Genomic DNA, 7,469 nt, shown 5'->3' on the forward strand with positions numbered 1-7,469 from the left:
GCATGAGTATTTTTTCCCCTATTCTTTGTATAGAAGGCCTAGCCCATGATATTCCTATTAATTATGCTAATGTATCTCCCCTCCTAATCCCAATTACGCTAATGTATCTCCTCTAATTGATTTACTTAATCTAGATTGATTAAGGTATCCGGCATGCGCCTTCTCACTGCCCTCACCTCCTCTCCTCACCATCCCCTGCCTTTCGCATCACCGTCCCTTCTGCCTCGTCTCCCCTGCCTTTTGCCTCACCATTCCTTCCGCCTGCTCTCGATTTGCTTTTGCCTCCTCCTCTCCACCATCCCCAAGCTTTCGCCTCACCTTCCCTTCCGTCTCCTCTCGCCTTCCTTTAGTCTCGCCATACCTTGGCTTTCGGCTCCTCTTCACCTCCATTGGTTGCCTATCTTTCCTTTCCACTCCTCTTGCCTCGCCATCTTCTAGCTTCCACATGCTCTTCACTTACTTTCCCTCCCCTTCTGCCTCCTTGCTCTTGCCTCGCCATCTACTAGCTTCCACCTACTCTCCCTTGCTTTCCCTCCCCCTCCCCCTCCGCATGGCTTCTCCACTATGGCTTCTCCACTCTACCATCTCTTTCCTCCCTCCCTCCCCCACCCCTTCCTCTGTAATTCATTGCTTGATCATCACGTGGGTAGGATTTTCCATCAGCTTCGAATGATCGATAGTGACCTTAGTGTGAGCTGGAGTACCTGGCAACTGCTCACCTCAAAGAAGATTCTTGAACTCTGGCATCTCCCCGACACTGCTCTCTTAGTATGCTCTGCAAGGTTGCTTGCAACGGAGCTTTCTTTTTGTAGGATGCAGTTTATTCTTCCACTAGTATTGATTTTTGCTTGTTTGTGACTCGGAGGCAGTTTGATTGTTCAATGCACGTAATTGAGTGATTGATTTTGCATGGACCTTGCAACATCGACCTCCCAGAGTGGTTAGTTACAAGTCAGTCTCCGTCTGATGTCATAGAGTAAAGAGCTCGCTTGGCCCCTCTCTGCAAGTATTGCTATGGATTTCACAAGATTGTTGCAGGTGGTTGAGGTCTTTGTCCCCCCCCCTTCCCCCTCTCTTCTCCTTTGTGATGCCAATCAAAAACCCTGTCTGCGTTTTCAATCAGGTACTCCTCGGAGGCCCTTTCAATCTTCTCCTAAATTGATTAGCATTGCGTTGCATAGAAGTGTCTTAATCAATCACAGTATTGGGATTATTCTAAGATAATTGGAAAATTTAATAGACACGATGAGTTTGTATATCCAGAATAACTACCTTGTAGTGATCACTGCTCTTTAAGCTCTTCAAGATGATAATTTTTGCAATCTTCTTGTTGAATTTTAAGGCTATCTAGATTAAGAGGATAGATTTTTGTTGGGAATCGGAGTTAGCATGCCAATATTTGAAGAAGGAAGTGAACCTTGTCTATCTAGCGACCCTAATTTCTAGTGTATTGTAAAACACATAGAAGTTTCATTGGCACACTTGGGGTCATACTTTCCAATGATATGGTCTCCAAGTGTGTTTTTTTGGCATCATTGATGACCTCAGGGCCCTATCCTAGAACCTTCCCATTCAAAAAGGATTTGTGCTTAGTCTTGCATGTTTCTCCTACTGTGACATAGAAAGAAACAAATGAGTAAATGAATGCATAAATGAGGGCAGGGAATTTTCCATTAGGAAAAAGCTCCAGTTACTAGAATCTTCCATCATTCCTTTCTTTTGTATCTAGTTTGTAGTGAGGGTTTCAACCCCTCCATACAGTTGAACTCAATTATATTCTTTTATTGCCCTCATTGGAGGCCCATTATATGATCTCTTAGTTCACTTAGTAGAGTGAAGGAGAGAGAGTGAGGTAGCACTTCTCCCCTTACAATGTCTTGTACATACGCGTGTCTTCCTCACTGAAGAGGGCTTGTTTGAGTCCCACTAAGGGGATATGCCAAGGCTCTGAAGCTATCCATGGCCAAGGTTGAGGCTATGGCTAAGGCTGTACTATAGAGGCTAAGGTTGATATGTCCCAATGAAAGGATGATCTTGTAGCGGCCATGGGTGTGCTGATAGAGAGGCTATTATGTTTGCTGCTGCATTATAGTGAGAGTTGTTGTGGCTAAGATCTGCTGGAGTTGATGCTGGTAGTGTTGCATCATCTATTGCTAATGCTGCTATTGGAGGTTCTGCTGTGGGAGTGAGTAGAGCTAATGATGATCTAAGACATGCTGCTAGAGGTGGAGCCAACACTGGGGAAGGCTCTTGCTGAAGGAGGGAATCCTAGAGGGGCTGCTGCTACACTGGGAGATGCAATAATCAGACTACTGCAATAATCAGACTGGAATGCCCTCTTTTATAAAATATAGGGTTGCTAATTAGCCAACCCAGTCTGTGGCCTGCCAAATGCCACAGAGTGTCCCTATCCATCCAGGGACCTGCAGACTTGCGGATGTGGATGGTTGAGCTACTAACATCTGTTGCTGTCCCGACCTACCACATGGCACCTGTGATTCATCTTGGTGTCTGCGCCTGTCTGCAGACTACTGCATGTTGTGACTTGCTGATGTTGCTTGACTGAGCAGACATTCTCTATTGAATTGTTGCTGCTGTGGGCTACAATGGACTGCAAGGTTGCTAGTAAGGCAGCCATGCGATGGGCTACAGATGCCCATGACAAAAGCCTTATGGGCAGAGGAGAAGGCAGGCTGATTATGGAGCCTCTAAGAGGGCTGCCACTTGGGCAGATGGACGGCATGTATGGCTGTAAGTGTGGCAGCCAAGTGGGCTACTAAATAGCACAGCATAGGCTAGAACAGGCCCCATCTAGGGCAGTAGAAGCACTCAACAAAGGGGCCATTAGTGGCCTGGGTAGGCCCATTATATAGGCCTACTACAGGTCACCCAGTAAGCAGAGGTTGGGGCCCACATAAAGGGTTGGTCAGTAAAACCCTAAGCGGTGTGGGTTGTTTGAAGGGCCAGTCAATCCTGGTCTGGTTGGTCAGTGGGCCAGTTCATGGGGAGGGGGTGTTGTGCCATATAACAAGGACCCCAATCAGTCTTTGTGTAGCACTTGAGCACTGCAGTGAGCAGTGCAAGCGTACTCCATAGCAATTCAGTAAGGTAGTGCAGTGGCCTTTCCACGATGCCTTGTGCACTCAGCCAGGCTTTCCTCAATAGTAAGAGTACTTCCATGCAAGAGGCACCATATAAGGAAAAGTGGGTATATCCCAAGTACCAATTTTATAAGGACTCAACATTTTGGTTTTAAAAAAGAGAAATTTTGAAATGTTTTTTTTCTCAAACTACATGGCATGGGTCTCAACAACTTATGAAAACATACTACATTCAAGAGTACACATTGAAGTTTGTATGACCAATAGGTATGCCTCCCTCCCCTTGTTATTTCTCCCATACAATGCCCAAACTCATACCTCTCTCTCTCTCTCTCTCTCTCTCTCTCTCTCTCTCTCTCTCTCTCTCTCTCTCTCTTGTCCTAGATTCTATTGATGGGTCATGTATCCTATTTGAACCACCTCTTGTGAGCCTAAAGGGGAGCAAAATTCCTTAAATTAAAGGTCAAATTATTGCACCATCTTCCACACGGCCATCACATCCCTAGTCTCCGTTTCGAAGGAGACATGGCACTAAGAAGATGCATGCAAGCAAAGATAATAGTTTGGACTAATGAGGTCAACTTGCAATTAGCTTGTGCAATAGAAGAACATGTAATCCTTGAATCCCTTGAAATTTGAGTTGCCGACATCTCTATGTCCTAGGTATGGGAGCACAACACCCGGAAGCGACAAAATCTCATGTGGGTATAGTCCCTCTTTATCCATGGAGTCATTGTCAGGGTCCAGTCTTACATGGACTCCATCGCCTTACCTACGATTTTACCATGGGTAGCTTGTCTCATTGTACAAGGGCCTAGGCATGGTAATGCCTCATCGATGGCGTATTTGCATTGGGGATGAAAATGCCAAGCATGAGCTGGAAGCTCTTAGTCCGAGCCTAGAAGATTCTTACGATGCTAATGTTTTAAAATGTGAATGTCACAAAATGGGACCTTCTAGAAGGCTTCAACGTGATTGTGATACATGCTGTGAAAAATGTGGTAAGTGTGGCAAGCCTAGGAGAGATATGGTGTCTTTTCACTATATTTCTTTTTTAGAACAAGCTAGGTTGCTTTGTAAAACTAGAACATTTTGTCATGACCTTCTTGAGACGTGGCAGTGTAGAGATAGATGGTTGGGGAAGGGAGTTTCAGAAAGGCCTAAATATGTTGATCAGTTTTGGGATGGGGAAAAAACAAGATTGTGTCAAAGCTTTTGGGATCCAAACACATATTGGGAAGCTCCTATTGTTTGTTCAAATTTTAAATGTCAATAAGGAATGCTTTAGACACTTCTCTATTTAAGTCTTGTTCAAATTTTCATAGGTTAGAGTCTTTCATTGTCAGTTTCTTGGTTTGACAAGCTGTGCCCACGTCACTTGGTCAAGCACTTGCAGATGAGTTTGGAATCAAGTTTTTGGAAATTGTGAGTGGGCTCTCTTATAAGCTGGAAATAGCTGAACGTCTCGTGGATGGAAATTTCAAAGGCAGATGCTGTTTTATGGTAATATGTCGTTTTAGTTACATTAGCTGTCAGTATTAATTTTGTCATTTGTCCGCTACTTCTTTTGGGGGCAGAGTGCCAAAACAAACAAAAGACATTTCTTGCCATTGCAAGGGATATAAAGTTGCAGCTTGTAGATACTAACTCTAAACTTGAAGTGAGTTCTCTTGATTCTCATTGTTGTCAGTTCTAGCTAATACATTGAGCTGGGTGGATATCTGACTTGACCACATTTGTAGCCACCCAATTTGAAAATCAAGCCCGATCTAGGCAGGGGTCCATCGGAGGATGCACACTATAGTTGAAAGTGAGGAGCTTGGTTGTAATATCTTGGCTTGTCTTAAAATTTTCTACTTGCATTCAGAAGTCTGTCTGATGGTAGCAGGAACTGTTGAGGGCTTTGTCAATGATACTCACTGTGAATTATTCATATTTTAAAGTGGTCTTCAGTGCAGCTGCTAGCTTTTGAGTTGAAATTCACATGGACCCAACAAATGGAGAGGAATATTTTCAATTTTACATATAACGCACCTTATGGATGGTGAAGCAATAGAGAACTGTACTCTACATGTGGGTTCTTTAAAAAGCCATCCCATAATGTTGCTCACCATTCCCAAAGATTCATATAAATATTTGTGTATAAAATAGGCATTGCTATAATACTTTGCATATTTCAAAGTGAAACTAGGTTTTGTTCTGATCTATTTTTGCCATTTTTTTACATAGTTGGAAGCTTTTTTTTCCTTCGCTCGAACGCTTGAAAGATTTCACTTGGAAAATGCTCGTCCCCTTGCATATGCATGATTCAAAGCATAAAGAATGTATTTTCACTATGCTTTCACAAGATATGTGGCACTTCAATTAGAGTGGATCATGCATTAGCTTTAGCTTTTCATAGCCTTCATGACTTGAGGCTAGATGCCTTGAAGCTTCCTCATCTAGCATCCCTTTCCATTTGATGTAAAATATGATTGAAGCAATATTCTTCCCTTACCCTTAGGATCTTTTTCCCAAAACACTCAATTGCAACTTTATAACATTCATGGGGTCTTAGTTTTCAAGCTTGGACAATTGTAAATATGTGTGAAAAAAACAAGCAAATCCATAAGTGATTCTAACAGTGGGATTTGTTAACCTCATGTATTGAGTATTAGCCTATCTAGATTTGGCCACATGGCCAAATCTCTCTATGTCTACCTCTACACCTAAGTTAGGGCAAACCATAGTGAGAGATTGCTATATTATTCATAAACTACCACAATGTTGTCATGTAAAATGCAATCAAGATTTGTGGCCACACGGCCAAATCTCTACCTAGTGGTAGATTTGGCCAATTGGACTCTGATACCACATTTAAAATTGTGGCTAATTTCTCTATGCAATGGAATAAACTAGATGGTTAGGGTGTGTAATGAAAGAATCTAGCGAGGAGAAGGGAAGCTATAATTCAAAACTTTTGACTATGTGTCCATAAGATAGAAGTCACAAAATGCCAAACTCAAGAGAGATGGGCAAAGGTAGAGTAGTTCCAACTCATATTATATTGCAAAAGTCTGAGTCAAACAAGCTTTACTAGAGATCCCAAAACTAATAGCGGAAGTGAGAGAGGGAGAGAGGAGGGCACAAGATATAGCTACATGTACGCTAAGTTGTATTGAACATGAACATGAAGATATACATGTGAACCCCTTAGGGTTAGGGTTAGGGTTAGGGTTTGTCCCTATTGCCCTAGTGGTATGGTGCAATTTACACCATCCTCAACACCCCCTCTAAATTGCACTGGGTAAGTAGAGGGTGCATGTACAAGACCTTTTGTGAATTTTGTTTGGTGCATATGATAGCATCCAAAACTGAAAAGAAATCAGAGTATATGTGTGTGTGTGTGAGCACGATGACTACATAGTGGAAGCATGTACAATAGTACAACTTATGAGATCATCATGCATTTCCCCCTCTTAAGTTGTCAGTCATCCTTAACCTTTGGGAATGAAACCCAGAAGATAGGCTGAAGGGAAGAGGAAGGAAATATGCAAAAAGTCAAGTCCACCACTGGTGACTGCATGAATGCCTGCATGTGGTTGCATGCTGAACATGTCATGTGTTGCCATGGATTGCGTAGTTGCTTTGGAGAAGAGGCATCTAAATCTAAAGCTAGTCAATGTAGCTACTATGAAAAAGGAATCTGATAGGTTGTGACAAACAAGGGTCTCACCAACCCAAAAGAACTGAGAGCAATGTGTGAGATATGCTACAGCAGAGCTATAACCTCTATTGAATAATGCGGGGTCAAAGAAGACCGCATAGTCGGTGTGGACAGAGTGATTCAGGGGCTAAAAATATGGGTCTGAAGGTGCAGGTATGATATAACGCTACTCTACTGAAGAAGAGGCCCGTAAAACTGACAAGGTATAGTGGCCTATCAAACCTATGTGCTCAACCATCATGAGCTAAAGGTTGTCTAATGTGTGCATGGCTAAACATCCATCAGCATGGAATGTAGCATTTGTCAAAGGCTTGTTAAGAAGGAGTTGATAGTTTAAAGGCCTAGAAGCCTAAAATATAACTAAAAATGCATAACATGTCCCTGAAGCATATGCGGTGCCGAATGCTGATGTCGGGATAGATTTATAGTCCTAGATCCCCAACCACTAATTTGCATCAAGTATGGACTGAATATGATAGCCATAAGTGCATGATGAAACATTGAGTCTCCCCATGTTGTGCTATGGTTGAACCTGAGGATGTCCATTGCACTGGGGTAGTACTGCACTGATGCATAAATATCCTTATGCTGAGGAATGATCTACTGATTGGAAAAGGTGGTGATCTGGATCCAAGGAAGGTGCAATGTGGCATGACTAAGCC

The 7,469-nt window shown here is 42.8% G+C and overlaps 1 long non-coding RNA gene across 1 annotated transcript; it reads left to right on the plus strand.

Moving 5' to 3' along the window:
* The first annotated feature begins 171 nt into the window (after nucleotides 1–171).
* Nucleotides 172–5,137, plus strand: LOC147895932 (uncharacterized). The gene is made up of 3 exons (XR_015541895.1): nucleotides 172–1,047; nucleotides 3,118–4,604; nucleotides 4,792–5,137. It is a non-coding gene; the product is annotated as an uncharacterized LOC147895932 (long non-coding RNA).
* The last annotated feature ends 2,332 nt before the right edge of the window (nucleotides 5,138–7,469 follow it).

This window comes from Dipteris shenzhenensis, chromosome 12, assembly GCF_047967505.1.
Source record: "Dipteris shenzhenensis isolate YYH24624 ecotype China chromosome 12, Dip_SZ_1.0, whole genome shotgun sequence".
In the NCBI taxonomy this organism is placed as follows: Eukaryota; Viridiplantae; Streptophyta; class Polypodiopsida; order Gleicheniales; family Dipteridaceae; genus Dipteris; species Dipteris shenzhenensis.